This window comes from Amia ocellicauda, chromosome 21 (assembly GCF_036373705.1).
Source record: "Amia ocellicauda isolate fAmiCal2 chromosome 21, fAmiCal2.hap1, whole genome shotgun sequence".
Lineage (NCBI taxonomy): Eukaryota > Metazoa > Chordata > Actinopteri > Amiiformes > Amiidae > Amia > Amia ocellicauda.
The window spans coordinates 4,781,771-4,796,205 of NC_089870.1; positions in this window are offsets into that span (position 1 = coordinate 4,781,771).

The following is a 14,435-nucleotide window of genomic DNA, read 5'->3' on the forward strand; positions in this document are numbered from 1 at the left end:
CTACAGACACCGGCAGATCTCACAAAGGAGATCTAAATGACCCAGATGTTTGTATGGTAGACAGGTGATTACCCATTTAAAAGTATTAAGATGAGATTACAATGTTTGGTGTTGGTCCTTCAGCTGCATTAAATTAATTCAGTCCAGAGTATACATACATATGATACACACACATACATATACACTACAGGTCAACATTTTTAGAACACCTAAATTGTTCCAGTTTTTATTGAAATGTATGCAGTTTAATGTCTCAATGTATTCTTTCTACAATGGGAATTAAATATTGTTCAGAAAGTTTTTCCCTACACTGTTGCAGAAGTTCCCATGAATTTGTTGCACTTGTAGGTTGCTTTTTCTTTCACCCTTCTGTCCAATTCATCCCATGTTTTGGGTCATTATCTTGCTGTAGGATGAACCCCTGAACAACTAGGTGTATACCAGAGGGTATTGCATGGCGCTGCATAATGCTGTGGTAGCCGTTTTGGTTCATTCCATTCACTCTGTGCAAGTCACCGACTGGTCACTGGATCCAGCAAAAGAGCCACAGACCATCACGCTTCCTCCTCCATGTTTAACAGTTGGTGTCACACATTGAGGAGCCATCCTTTCGCCTACTTGACAGCATACAGAAACCCTGCGTGATGAACCAAAGATTTCAAAATTTGATTTGTCGGTCCATAAGACCTTCTTCCAGTCTTCAGTAGTCCACTGGCGGTGCTTCATGGCCCAGGCAAGCCTCTTTTTCTTATTTTGCCATCTTAGCAATGGCTTTCTTACTGCCACTCCACCTGCAGCTCGAAGTCTTCTCTTCACAGTTGAAACTGAGACTTGCTCAGCTGCAGCATCAGTTGAAATCTGCTGTTTCCTCACCAGAGGGAGCTGTTTAACCTTCTCACAGCTGCTAGAATACAGTCATTGACCTGCAGTTCATTACATTTGAATTCAAATTATGGGAAAATCATTAGTATACAAAATAATATTTGAGAAATAGAACAAGTGGTGCTTTGATTGGTGGCATCTATTCCAAGGACATCCATATCAAAAAGTTATTTTGACTTTATATTCAATAAATCTCCATTGTTTTTATAACCATCTGATTTTGGATGACTTACATTATCAGTGTGTATTCTGTGTTTTCTTGACAAATGGAACAAGCTGCTGCAGATTTTTTGTTTCTTTCTCAGTATCTGTCAAGCACTGGTACTCTAGAAGTTTCCATGCTCTGAGTTGCATTCAGTGCTGTCAGGAGTAGTTGCAAATGATTGATGGTTAGGACTTAAGCCAGTTCAGCTCCCAAACGAAGAAAGATTAATTGTTTTCTCTTATTTTAATACATTTTTATTAATGAATTATTCGTTTTCATGTCAGCTGCAGTGTGGGTGCTCTGAGATGTCAGGACTGCCGAGGAGGTGAGTTCCTTTGCCAAACCGGTGGGTACTCAACAGACCCAGAACAGAGACTTCATTTCTCACTGTGTAATGCTACAAGCACAACTTATTCTTAAGAAAAAACAATTGCAAACCATTTCATCGACACAACGGAACAAAAGGAATTGCAGAATAGTGTATCCTGTAGAATAGTTTTTTGTTCCACATTTGAGCTTGGGCAATAATTCAGAACCTTTCTGAAATGTTCACGTCTGTCCTAGAAATACTTTTGTCTTGATGTTTGTATTTATTTATGTACTTTGACACAACTGCTCGTATTTAGTGCAATCCTAATGCAGGAGAGCTAATGTTAGCTAATACTCTGCTATTTAGTTACTTCACATAAGTTGCCATTGTATTGATTGTCTGTATGTTTGATTAGCTACATGTTTAGAGAGGGACCTGTTTTCACTGTAGTTAGGCTTAAGAATGAGTTAGAGGTTTCTTTTGTGTGGCACTGTAAGTAATAAACCTGCACGTATTTCACCATGTATCTCCCTGTACATGTGTCTATTTCCTGAGGCCCCGCTTATTTCAAGAGCCCGGCATCGTGGCAGCCCCCCATGCTGTGACACTGCACCTTAGAAATATAGTGCTCCCTTTTCTGTTGTAGAAAATAATGTACTTAATCACCTTGAAATAATTCAAAATCTATTAGATGTATCTGTGTGTTATATCCTCATGCAATGGATGGTGATGTATGCCTACAAAAATATTTTTAAGAGAATAACATTGATTGTCCCTGCTCACATGATATGCAACTCATAAATTCTACATTTATTTATAATTATTTGGGGGGGGGGAGGGGGGGGTTGTTCCTGGACCTGCCCACACGGCTTGATGTTGATGTCGGTAACAGTTTTAACCTGGCTATGGCCCTGTGTATGAAGTCTTAAAATGTCTCTTTCTCAGGGGTATATTTTGCTTGCTTGCTATTCCCATCACAACATTTGCAGGATTCTCTACAAATATCTCTTTATGATAGTTCAGTTTTGGCTGAATTGTAGTTGACTCACTGAGCCTTTCATTTGAATATAGGATAGTAGATACTTTCCAATGTGAATGTATTTATTTTTTCTAATTGTTTTCTGTTAGTTTGGGCAATAAAGGCTTTCAGTTGACACACAACACTATCACCTTTAATATAATGTGCGCTGATCAGCCATGCAGTTTTACACAGTCATAAGTTCTGGTAAGAAAAGTCTAGAGAAGATTACAACCCAAACTATACATTTTCAGTTGCTAGATTAAATTCCCCGTCTCAGGTTATGGCCACTACTGTTTGATTGCATGGAATAATTAAGGCAACACTTATTATCTAACACATTCATGGCTAATGAGATGATACATTAAACAGAGATTAATTGACAATTGTATGCTAATATGTGCCTATCTGGATTAAAGTCTTGGCAAACCTACAGGTGCAAAACTTCACCGGTCATTTACTGTGTATCGGGCAAGCCTAGTAAATGTTTTTTTTTTTTTTTTTTTTTTTTATGAACTCTCTGTTTTACACTGCCAGCATCATTAGCTGAGACTTGCAGATCCCAGAGCAATGCCATTGTGCAAGGACATCTTTAAACCTTGTGAGCTGATAGCAATCACTCAAGGACCCATAAGCTTTGCAAGAATTTGATGACATTGGGGAGTGTATTGGGCTAAACACGCTTCAAACTCTGGATATGCTGTCCTAAAACTGAACCCATCTCAACTTGTCATCATGCTCAATTTGAACAGTGGGATAAGAAAATGACAGTTTCTCTCTGAAAGAGACACAAATTTGAAGGCAACTTCTGCCATTCCCCTTCAACAGCCATTTTAGATTAATGTAACAGGGTTAAATTGAAATGATTGTGTGTTCCGTCAAACTTAGTTTAAGGGATGAAATTATTTTCAGTTGAATAAATTGAATCATCCTTAATCTATAGAGTAATATTCCTGTGTGCATGCAGGTAAAACACTGGGACAAACCAATGGTAAAATTAGGGGGGGATTAAAAGGTTAATTTTATTTTACTTAACATAAATAATAGCGTGCCTCTGGTTTCAATCAACCTAATTGCAATCACCTGCCCCCACCCCGGCCCCTCAGTCATTGGTCAGAAATCTACTACATCACAGGCAGGGCTGGATTGGTAATAGGGCATCCCGGGCATTTTCCGGGTGGGCCGACGCACTTTGGGCCGATACAATTTTGATTTGTTTTGGGCTGGTCCATCATGTAGGCACAGCGGCCCATTGGTTTGTCTTCTGTGTTGAAAGTGTGTGAACCCAATCACAATGCGCGACAGACGGAGCGATTACGTATCCTGCTCGGCTTCACCCTCCCTCTTCTTCTCCATCATCTCTCAAAGTGGACAGACCAAAGCGCAAACACCGACCTCAAGCCTGACAACATAATGCTGGTGGATAATGCAGCCAGGCAGCCCCTCAGAGTCAAGGTGATCGACTTTGGCTTGGCTATCCAGGTCTCGGAGGCAGTGCGCTCTGCCTGCATGCAGGCCACGTTACAGGTAAGGCCCCGCAGCTTTGTGTTTTTTAAATACTCCTGTGTGTTCAGTCTGTTGTGTTTACTTAACCGGGGTGGGGCGGGTGGGAATAAGAATGTGGATGACAAAACATGCATTTTCAAAATAGAAAGTACTACGTTTTCTTCGCTAAAAGTAGTGATTAAGTGTCAAACTATGCATTCTGGGAGATGAAACCTGTACTGACCTTAACTTCTGCAAACCCTGTAGCAACTTAAGGTGCAATAACTATAAATGTTCATACTAAACAGCTCATATTTTGTCAAAATACAATACAAGTACTATAGAGAGGGGTGTTTCAAATGAAACCAGGGAAATATGCCAAGAACTAAAGCCAAATAATACAATGTGAGATCGAACATCAAATTCATATTATTCCTCATGTTTTCCACGCTGTGGGTTTTGTTAAAGCAGGCCTTGGTTACAGAGTCACCCTGTCTGAAATCACATTCTTTCTTGCCTCGTCCACACTGACCCACTGCTTCTATATGTCCTGTCTCTGCAGGGCTCCAGAGATCATCCTTGGCCTGCCCTACAATCAAGCCATTGATATGTGGTCGCTGGGCTGCATCATTGCAGAGCTGTTTCTGGGGTGGCCTCTGTACCCCGGGGCTTCGGTGTACGATCAAGTAAGAGCTGGAAGCTGCCTTTCCTGTCTAATGTCTAACAGAACTTGCACCTGAAAGAGTATTGAGCAGTAAAGACAAAGTCCTTGTCTCTCTTCTGATGTTCAAACTAAAGGCTTTTGATCATATTTTGTTCTCTTCCTGCAAAAACAGTAGGCATGATTTTTAAAAGCCTGATATGTGTGTCCAAATTTAATTTACATTCTCTAGTATTTCAAGTATTTTTTAAACCCTCCTTCAGGTCACTTAATAACCATGTGTATGAAATGTGTCGTATATAACCAGTTTTTAAGAATAAAAAGGCAAGGAGCTGCATATTAATTAATCCCATTCTTAGTTTCATGTATCGCGACTGTTACATCTGAATTTCATCACATGAGACCCCTCCAAAAACAGATGGTTTGTTCCTAGTGCTGAAAAGTTCCTTGCCTATACAACACTTTCTCCTGGTTCACAAATAAATGATTCCAGTTTATGAATTGATATGTCTTTGTGCATATATATATATTTATATATACATATTTTTTTTTGTATGTGCTCAGCACAGGTGAAGATGGAAAGGATTGAAAGTTTTTTGATCTTTCAGCATTACTCTCAGTGGCTTTTGATTTATTTTTGTTTTTGTAGATCTGATACATTGTTAACATGCAGGGTTTGCCTGCGGAGAACCTGCTGAGTGCCAGGACGAAGACAGGAGAGTTTTTGCAAAGGTCTCATAAACCTCCAGCTGTATTGATACAATTGATACACCGACTGAGTCACAGATATTGAAATGTTTTTTATTGAACACTGTCTACTGCACTCGTATTGAGGTGTAATTGTCTTCAGAAAGAGCAGGCTTTACAAAGAAAGCTTAACTCCCCTAGTTTGACTCCACAGGTCCATATGCCAATGGATCTGGATGGGAATGACTTGATGGCAGAATTGGTAGACCGGCAGCAGTTCATCGATCTGCTGAAGAGGATGCTGTCGATGGACCCAGATGACAGAATTACCTCCGTCCAAGTCCAGAACCATCCCTTCGTCACTGTAACTCATCTATTTGAGTTCCTCCCCAGCACACAGTATGTTTTAATAGGGGTGTGGATAAAAACAACAGACAGAAACTGTGAACATTCAAGAGCGCTCTTTTAAAAGTCACCTTGTGCTGTGTCTTCTGTAATAGGCAGGGAATAGCTGTGGAGCTGAATCTCCAGAGACACTGTGTTTTCACTTGATGAATATATATCTTGGCAATGGGGTCTTTTGTGGGGAAAGAGAAATAAGAATATCAATCCGTCAATACCAGGAAAGCTTCAGAATTGTAACTGTTGGAAAAAGACCGTCCACTAATTTTAAAGCTTGTGCTCAGAACATGGAGATACTTATCTTAATGCATCTCTTCCTCTCTCCTAGTGTCATGTCTTGTGCCCAGGACATGGAGGTCTGCTATAGTTGGGTCGATACCAAAGCCCCCAGCACGACCTACAACAGCCAGGTCAACGCTGCACCCAAGGTGAGTCCCAAAGTTTTTTTTTTTTTTTTTTTTCTTTCTTTGTTTTCCCCATTGTCTGTCCTGCAGGAATGATAATGTAAATGTGAGAGACTGAGCCATGTGTGCCTCCAGGATGTCCATTTGAGTGATGAAGCTAATAATAAACTGGTTAATACAGGTGTTTAGTTACACTAAAACATAAAGAGTGAAATGTTAAAAGCAGTTGCTGTTCACCCTCATTTTTATATGAGAAAATATTTTTATAAACAAAGTCTGTTGTATATTCACAATATCAGTATAAAAGTCTGCACAGATAATTGTATACTATATTCTCTAGCATTTCAGTTCACTGGGTGAGTTGGAGGCTGCCACTCTAACACATCTCAAAAGCTATATATTCAGAGCTGAGTCTGTGATCCCAAAGGATTGACTCCTGGTGTCGTAAAGACCCCTCCGAGCTGGGGCCACATCTCTCACTTTAGTGGCCGTGTCAGATCTTTGGTATTGCCCTCTGTATTGCAACTGGTAATGAGTGTCGCTGGAGTTATAAAGGAAGAGAGAGAGAGACTTTGAACTGCACTTTATTAGCAGTTTAAAAAAAAAAAAAAAAAGATCCCTTGTTTTTTCAATTTTCTCCCGCTTATTCCACCCATGAAGTCACCGCCACATCTCTACAAATTAAATACAAGTTTGCTATCAACTACAGAACACAGTACATTGTTACAAAACCAAGGCAGTTCAAACATGTCAAGGTTATCCTGCACTTCACCTGGCAGTAAAACAACCATATAACATCACTAGCCCTGCCCTCAATCTTGTTTTTCCTGCTTAAATATATGGCCATTTTGACTTGGCCAAGCAGGAAGTTGACTAGTTTCGTGCGCTTCATATGCAGTGTACCAAAAATATAAACGGAAGCACTGAAAACCAGGTTAAAATCCTTAAACAAACTTGCTAAAACAGTGAAAAGAGGGGTGAGACGTGCACACTCACTAAAACAATGAAAAACGGTTTCCCGACGCTGGCAGAAGGGACATTCATCACCGACAAAACAGAGTAATTGTTTATTACGTATATGATTGTGTGCGTGCAGCAAAATGTAAGTAGACACGTTTGTTTCTGTTTGGTAAGTTATGGCTGCTACATTGAGAATAGCGATGCTGATCTGTTAGCCAGCGGAGTAATTATCTACCGCATCACCATGCGGTTGTAATGCGAACTGCGTTGATTTATAATATATTATTTATTACCGTTACCTATTGTTTACATGTTTGTTGAATTGAAGACAGTGTATTATCGATATGTATAACGGTTATAAGTTTATAAGATTTAACCTTGGTTAAGGTAATTTCTCAGCATCTAGCTGTAGTAAGATAGCATAGATCCATAGGTTTGCATTCATGCTGCATGTAAAGTCATTTGAGTGTGCTATGCTGTCAGAACTGTGTGTATTTGTATTATTATTCTTTGCATGATTATTGGTTATATTGATTATTATATGACTGATTTGTTATTGTTATTTCTTTGTAGAACCACACATACATATTCATCAAACTTACTATTACAATTATTGAAGACACGGTTTTGGATACAGTGCTAGAGATGCAATAAAGGGAAGCTGTTTGGAATGAATGAGAATTGTGCATTCTTACCAATGCCCCACAACCATCACACCTTTTGAACAATCAGCTATTTAACTCTTTCATCAACCTCCATTACATATAACGTAATTTTGAGAAATACACTTTTTCTTTCAAGTGTGCTGCACGAACCATCCACTCATTTCTAATTCGTTTTATGTCACTTGTTTGCTGCAATAAAGACAAGGTGAGTAAGGCTGTCCAACAATGCTACACTATGCATATTGCACTCATGTGTATGGGCTCAAATTGGCACCATAAGTAATGAATTAAAAAAAAAAAAAAAATTGAAAAATTGATATTGAGATCAAAAATAAAAAAAATAAAAAGCAAAATGTATAGAACTGTAAACAAAAAAAATTACATTGAAAGCAAAAAAAAAACAAAAAAAACTTGAAAGCAAATAATGTCAAATCGAGAGCAAAACTCACCTGCAGCCCCTGTCTTTGCTTGTGATGCTGCGATCTTTGTTTCGCCGCCAGTTTCTTTGCTTTCGATTTTTTTTTTTTTTTTTTCTTTTTTTTCTCGTTTAAGAGTTTTGGCGCGGTTTTGTCGTGAGGGTGGGATTTACAGGGAGGCGTGGATCCTGGGTCTCCATTGGTCCAGCAGGTTTGAGTGACGGTTCATCATATTAGTGGGCCCCTATGCTTGGTTTGTGGATTAACTTGCTTTTTCAGAGGTTTTGAAAATTAAATTGCACAATATTCTTTTTTAATTTTATCTATGGGGGAATTTTGAAAAGTCAGACCCAGATCCATCTGGCAATATCTACCAGATGGCAATATCTACTCTATAACAGACTATTTTAATTAGAGAATGTCAAGAAATAAGAGCCTGTACAATGTTGTAGGCCAGACACCTGGTCCCCCAGCTGTGAGCAGAGAGCATCGCCTGGTACTCCTGGCTGTGAGCTGAGAGTATAGTTTTTCAGCAGACACCTGCTCCCCTAAATCAATCTAGTACAACTACTAATATTTTAAGAAAAAGTATACAATATTCTATATTATACATAATCTTCTTGCTTCTCTTTTAGGTTGCTGTGGGAGTAATTTGGGAGGGTCTGCTGAGAGTGAAGAGCAATATAGTGGCTGTTTCTTGCTAAACTGGCTCCTTGACCTCCCATGTGGTGTGGCATCAAGAACAGCTGAACCCACATCAGACGTTACCAGCCTGCTGCCTGTTCACTACTGAGAGCACAGCCAGACACTGAGAATTTACAGTCAGGTGGAAGGTGTCCTGAACATCTGTGTGGTGGATCTCTTCTGCCTCTCCAACCTGCGACAGATGTGTCTCCCAGATAAGACCATCAGTGACCTTAGTTCCCACAAAAGGGAACCCTGCTTAGGCCATCTGGAATTACACTTTTGACACCTGGGACATATTTTAAGACTAGAGCATCAGACTCATGAGGTAATGGATAAGCATCACTAAAAGTGCACCTGTTCAACTCATGACAAGCAGTACAGACCTGTAGATCCCCAGATTTATTCTATACAAGCACTAAAGGCGAAGCCCACTCACTAATTGACTTCCTAATAATGCCCTTTTCTCCATTTCATCAAGTACTTGTTTCTCTTGTGATAATCTCCAGGCGAGACCTTCTAGCTTCACCACAATCTAGTTTGTTCCTTGAAAAGATCTGATCATATTAACCATGTTTTGTCTTTCACTGATCACTCACTTTACAAGAATGAATGAATTTCTCTGAGACTAAAAACCTCCACATGAAAGTTGGAGAATATGACAAAATACAAAAGATGGCATTCTGTAATTGACAGTTTTATTCGCAAAGTCAGGTATTTTACACAAGTCAAAATCAGTTTTATTTATGTAGCTACTGAATTGAATACGTACTGTATCGGTTACGTATTATTTATTATAGCTCTATTTGTTTTTAGCACAGTTTAAGTAGTGATTTCCAAACGAAAACTTGTTGATGATAGTCTTTTGTCGGTGACCTTATTGTTTGGGGTTAAAAGCGCGTGATGGAAAGTGCGTGGCAAATTGACGGGATACCTTAGGCTTCGTTTAAGAATTGTTTTACAGTAAAAAATAGTTTCATTCACCTTCATAACACATTTGAGCCACCGTAACTCTGCCAGCTTCAGTCAGTGAAAGACTATTCTAGAAGATAAGAAAATGTCCCTCACTCTCCCATTTTAATTTTAATTTGAGTGCACTGTCGATACTCTAACCCACCCTAATGACACAGGATTGTGGCAGACATTGGTGTGTGTGGTGATGCAAAATTGGTCATGCCGGGAGGTGGAGGGGCCCCTGAACTGAGCTTTGATTGGTGCCCCAAAATTGACAAACACACCCCTACTTCTGAGAGACTGATGTGACTTTCAAGTGTTCTGACAGTGATGCTAGATAAAACATCCCTCCTGGGTCTGTGCAACGATGATCAATCAAAAGTTCTGAAAAATTTAAAACTTCAAAAAATGTTTTCAGTCTGAAAACGCAGGGCAATAAGAGGCCTACTCTTGAGCCCTCTGCTTCACACAGGAGCAGAAACCTCCTGCTCAACCAGCACAGCTGGGAGCGGAGTTAACAGAGCTCTACTGGACTGACCACATATGTACAGTCAAGACAGCAAGACCAAAGTTTGCGTCATCAGCCAAATCCACCAGCAGGACCCTTCTCATTCAACTGGCACAACCAGGAGTGAGGCCAGCACCGCTCTTACTGTGTGACACTACAGTGTATGTAAACAGCAGGGCAACAAAATGCTGCGCCCCCCGCTGTACATCACAGAAACAAAGTGACAGACTCTGGAGTTGGGCTCGACAGAGCAGTCATAGCCCAGGAGCAGCTCCCACGGGTGCTCTACTGAATGGCATAGTCTGAGGAAGGGAAGCGGTTCAATATAGCTCCATCTGAGGTAAACCTGCCGGGATGCGCTAGTGGTCTAGTGCTTTTCAGTTCCCCATGATCATTGTCTCTGGTGTGAAGAGCAGGGGTCTGTGTTTGTGTGTGTGAGGAGGAAGCCAGTATGAGGTAAGGGGGGGGACATGGTCAGAGGTACAGTCTGTCCTGCGGAGGAGCAGAGTTGCACCTTGGTGAAGCAGCATCTCAAAAGCACACTCTCGTGGCCTGCTTTGTAAATTGAATTGTAGGTTGTTTTCTATGGAATTGCACTGCAATGACTAGAATGATTTGGTCACAATTGATATGAATACTGTTGGATATGCTACATAGGATCAAGTGTAAAGTGTACTAGAGCAGACCTTGTCACACTGTGGTGTATCTACCAGGATACACCTCCATGTCATTGGATAAAGCTACCAAATACCTTAAAAAAAAAAAAAAAACTGAATTCTAAATTGCGTGAAAATTTGAGAAGTTGTCTCCTGATGCACTTCTCTCATTTTCATGATTTTGGGAAAAAAACTTAACCTTAAACCCTTACTCTACTCAGTCCCACAATATTGCCAGTTTAGCTGTGTCCCATTACAGGACATTACAGGACATTTCAGTGGCATTTTCACCAGGCTTCAGGACTTGGAATGCACCAATGCAAGGCAATGCAAGTCCAGAGGGATCATTGAAAATGCTCATAAAGGTTCAAAAACCAACTGGGGGGCAGTAGAGGATCATCACTGTTCACTGTTTTCAGAGGTTTTGAAAACAAAGTTCAGAATTTGCACAATATTATTTTTGAAATTTTGAAAAGTCAGAAAAATGCTGAAATTGGTTATAAATCACCCTGGGACATATGATTGATGTCCCTTTTTAATATTTAAAAAACAAATTATGAACAGCACCTATATTTCCTTCCTAATAGAATGTGATGGATGAAATGTCTTTATAGATATTTATGTGTGAATTAAATTGCTGGGTCCCTAAATCTGGGTCCCCCAGCTCCAAATGGGAGAAAAAAGGCCTCAGTTTCAATTGTAGTGGACACTACAGGCCTCCTTGCAGGGTGAACAGCAACTGCTTTTAACAGTTACACTAAAACATCAAGAGTGAAATAAACACTTGTATTAACCAGTTTAATATTAGCTTCATCACTCAAATGGACTTCCTGGAGACGTGCGTGGCTCAGTCTTTCACATTTACATTACCATTCCTGTAGGACAGACCCCCTTGGGACTCACCTTGGGTGCATCGTTGGCCTGGCTGTTTTAGGTTGTGCTGGGGGTTGCGTTGACCTGGCTGTTGTAGGTCGTGCTGGGGGCTGCGTTGACCTGGCTGTTGTAGGTCGTGCTGGGGGCTGCGTTGACCTGGCTGTTGTAGGTCGTGCTGGGGGCTGCGTTGACCTGGCTGTTGTAGGTCGTGCTGGTGGCTTTGCTGGTATCAACTCGACTATAGCAGACCTCCATGTACTGGGCACAAGACATGACACTAGGCGAGAGGAAGAGATGCATTAAGAAAAGTATCTCCACGTTCTGAGCACTAGCTTTAAAATTAGTGTACGGTCATTTTTTCAACAGTTACAATTCAGAAGCTTTCCTGGTATTGACGGAGTGATATTCTTATTTCTCAAAAGACCCCATTGCCAAGATACATATTCATCAAGTGAAAACACAGTGTCTCTGGAGATTCAGCTCCACAGCTATTCCCTGCCTATTACAGGAGACACAACACAAGGTGGCTTTTAAAAGCACGCTCTTCAAAGTTGGCAGTTTTTGTCTTTTGTTTTTATCCGCACCCCTATTAAAATGTACTGTGTGCTGGGAAGGAACTCAAATAGATAAGTCCTAGAAATGAAGGGATGGTTCTGGACTTGGACGGGGGTAATTCTGTCCTGGGTCGATTGACAGCATCCTCTTCAGCAGGTCAATGAACTGCAGCCGGTCTGCCAATTCTGCCATCAAGTCATTCCCTTCCAGATCCATTGGCATATGGACCTGTGGAGTCAAATTAAGGGAGTTAAGTTTCCTTCGTAATGCCTGCTCTTTCTGAAGACCATTACACCTCAGTGTTTTTATTAGACCTTTGCAAAATGTGCCGAAGAATTCATAGGAATGCATAAGATTAGTGAAAATGAGATGCCTGCACTTCTCCAGGTGCAAACAGTTAATATGACCCAGTGTTTGAGGGGCTCCGTACCAGCGCCATGCACATGTACAACCGCTGCTCCTTTGACTGGATCCCCATCTCTCCCTCATGCTCTTCTGGTGTCTGTGGATTTACACAGGTGTTAATATACATACACTTTTTTTTTTAAGTTTATTTTATTTTTTAACAAGACCAAATGTGTGTCTTTGAATGCTATAGCCTCAATGTGTTAAGGTCTGACCTTAATACTCCGCAGGGAGTTGGCCGAGTCGCTCTTAAAGAACTCTCCTGTCTTCGTCCCAGCACTCGGCAGGTTCTGCGCAGGAAAACCCTGCATCTCAACTATGTACCAGATCTACAAAAACGAAAATAAATCAAAAGCCACTGAATAATGCTAGAAAATCTAAAACCTGTTAAAAGTTCAATCCTTTCCATCTGCACCTGTGCTGAGCACATACAAAAAAATGTGTATATATAAATATATATATATGTAAGTTTAAAAATGGCTGGTGCTACAATAGTTTTAATAAATCTTAAATGTGGGGTGCCTTATCCCAGGGATTTAATATAGAACAATTATCTGGTCAAGGAAGGCTGGACAACAGCTCCCGTCTAAAAACAGTCCACACCGATTTTTCAAAAATTATTTATTAGAGAAAAAGTGAACCTCATAATGCTTACGCGTTTTGACTTATCTTCCTCAGAGCAATATAAGCATATATATATATACACTCAGACATATCAATTCATAAACTGGAATCATTTATTTGTGAACCAGGAGAATGGTTTTCTTAATAGTGTTCTATAGGCAAGGAACTTTTCAGCGCTAGGAACAAATGAAACATGAAACTAGGAATGGGATTAATTAATATGCAGCTCCATACCTTTTTATTCTTAGAAACTGGTTATATACGACACATTTTAAACATGGTTATTAAGTGACCTGAAGGAGGGTTTAAAAAAAAATACTTGAAATACTAGAGAACGTAAATTTAAATTATTTGGACACGCATATATCAGGCTTTTAAAAATCATCCCTACTGTTTTTGCAGGATGATAACAAAATATGATCGAAAGCCTTTTGTTTGAACATCAGAAGAGGACTCTGTCTTTACTGCTCAATACTCTCAGGTGCAAGTTCTGTTAGACATTAGACAGGAAGGGCAGCTTCCTGCTCTTACTTGATCGTACACCGAAGCCCCGGGGTACAGAGGCCACCCCAGAAACAGCTCTGCAATGATGCAGCCCAGCGACCACATAAGAAAGTTTACAAACGAGAGGAGGCCATTCGACCCATCGTGCTCGTTTGGTGTCCATTAATAACTAAGTGATCCAAGGATCCTATCCAGTCAATCTTTAAATGTTCACAAATTTTCAGCATCTATCACATTGCTGGGGAGTTTGTTCCAGATTGTGACAACTCTCTGTGTAAAGAAGCATCTCCCGTTTTCCGTTTTGAATGCCTTGTAGCCCAATTTCCATTTGTGTCCATTTCCATTTGTGATCACAAAAGCTCTGGTTTGACGTGGTCGATGCCCTTCATGATTTTGAAGTCCATATCATTAATATAGATTAGAAAAAGCAAAGGCCCTAGTACTGATCCCTGTGTAACTTCACTAACAAACTCACTCCAGTTAGAAGCAACTCCTCTAATTGACACCCTCTGTTTCCTATACATTAACCAGTTCATAATCCATCTACTTACATTACCCTGAATGCCTACAGCTTCCA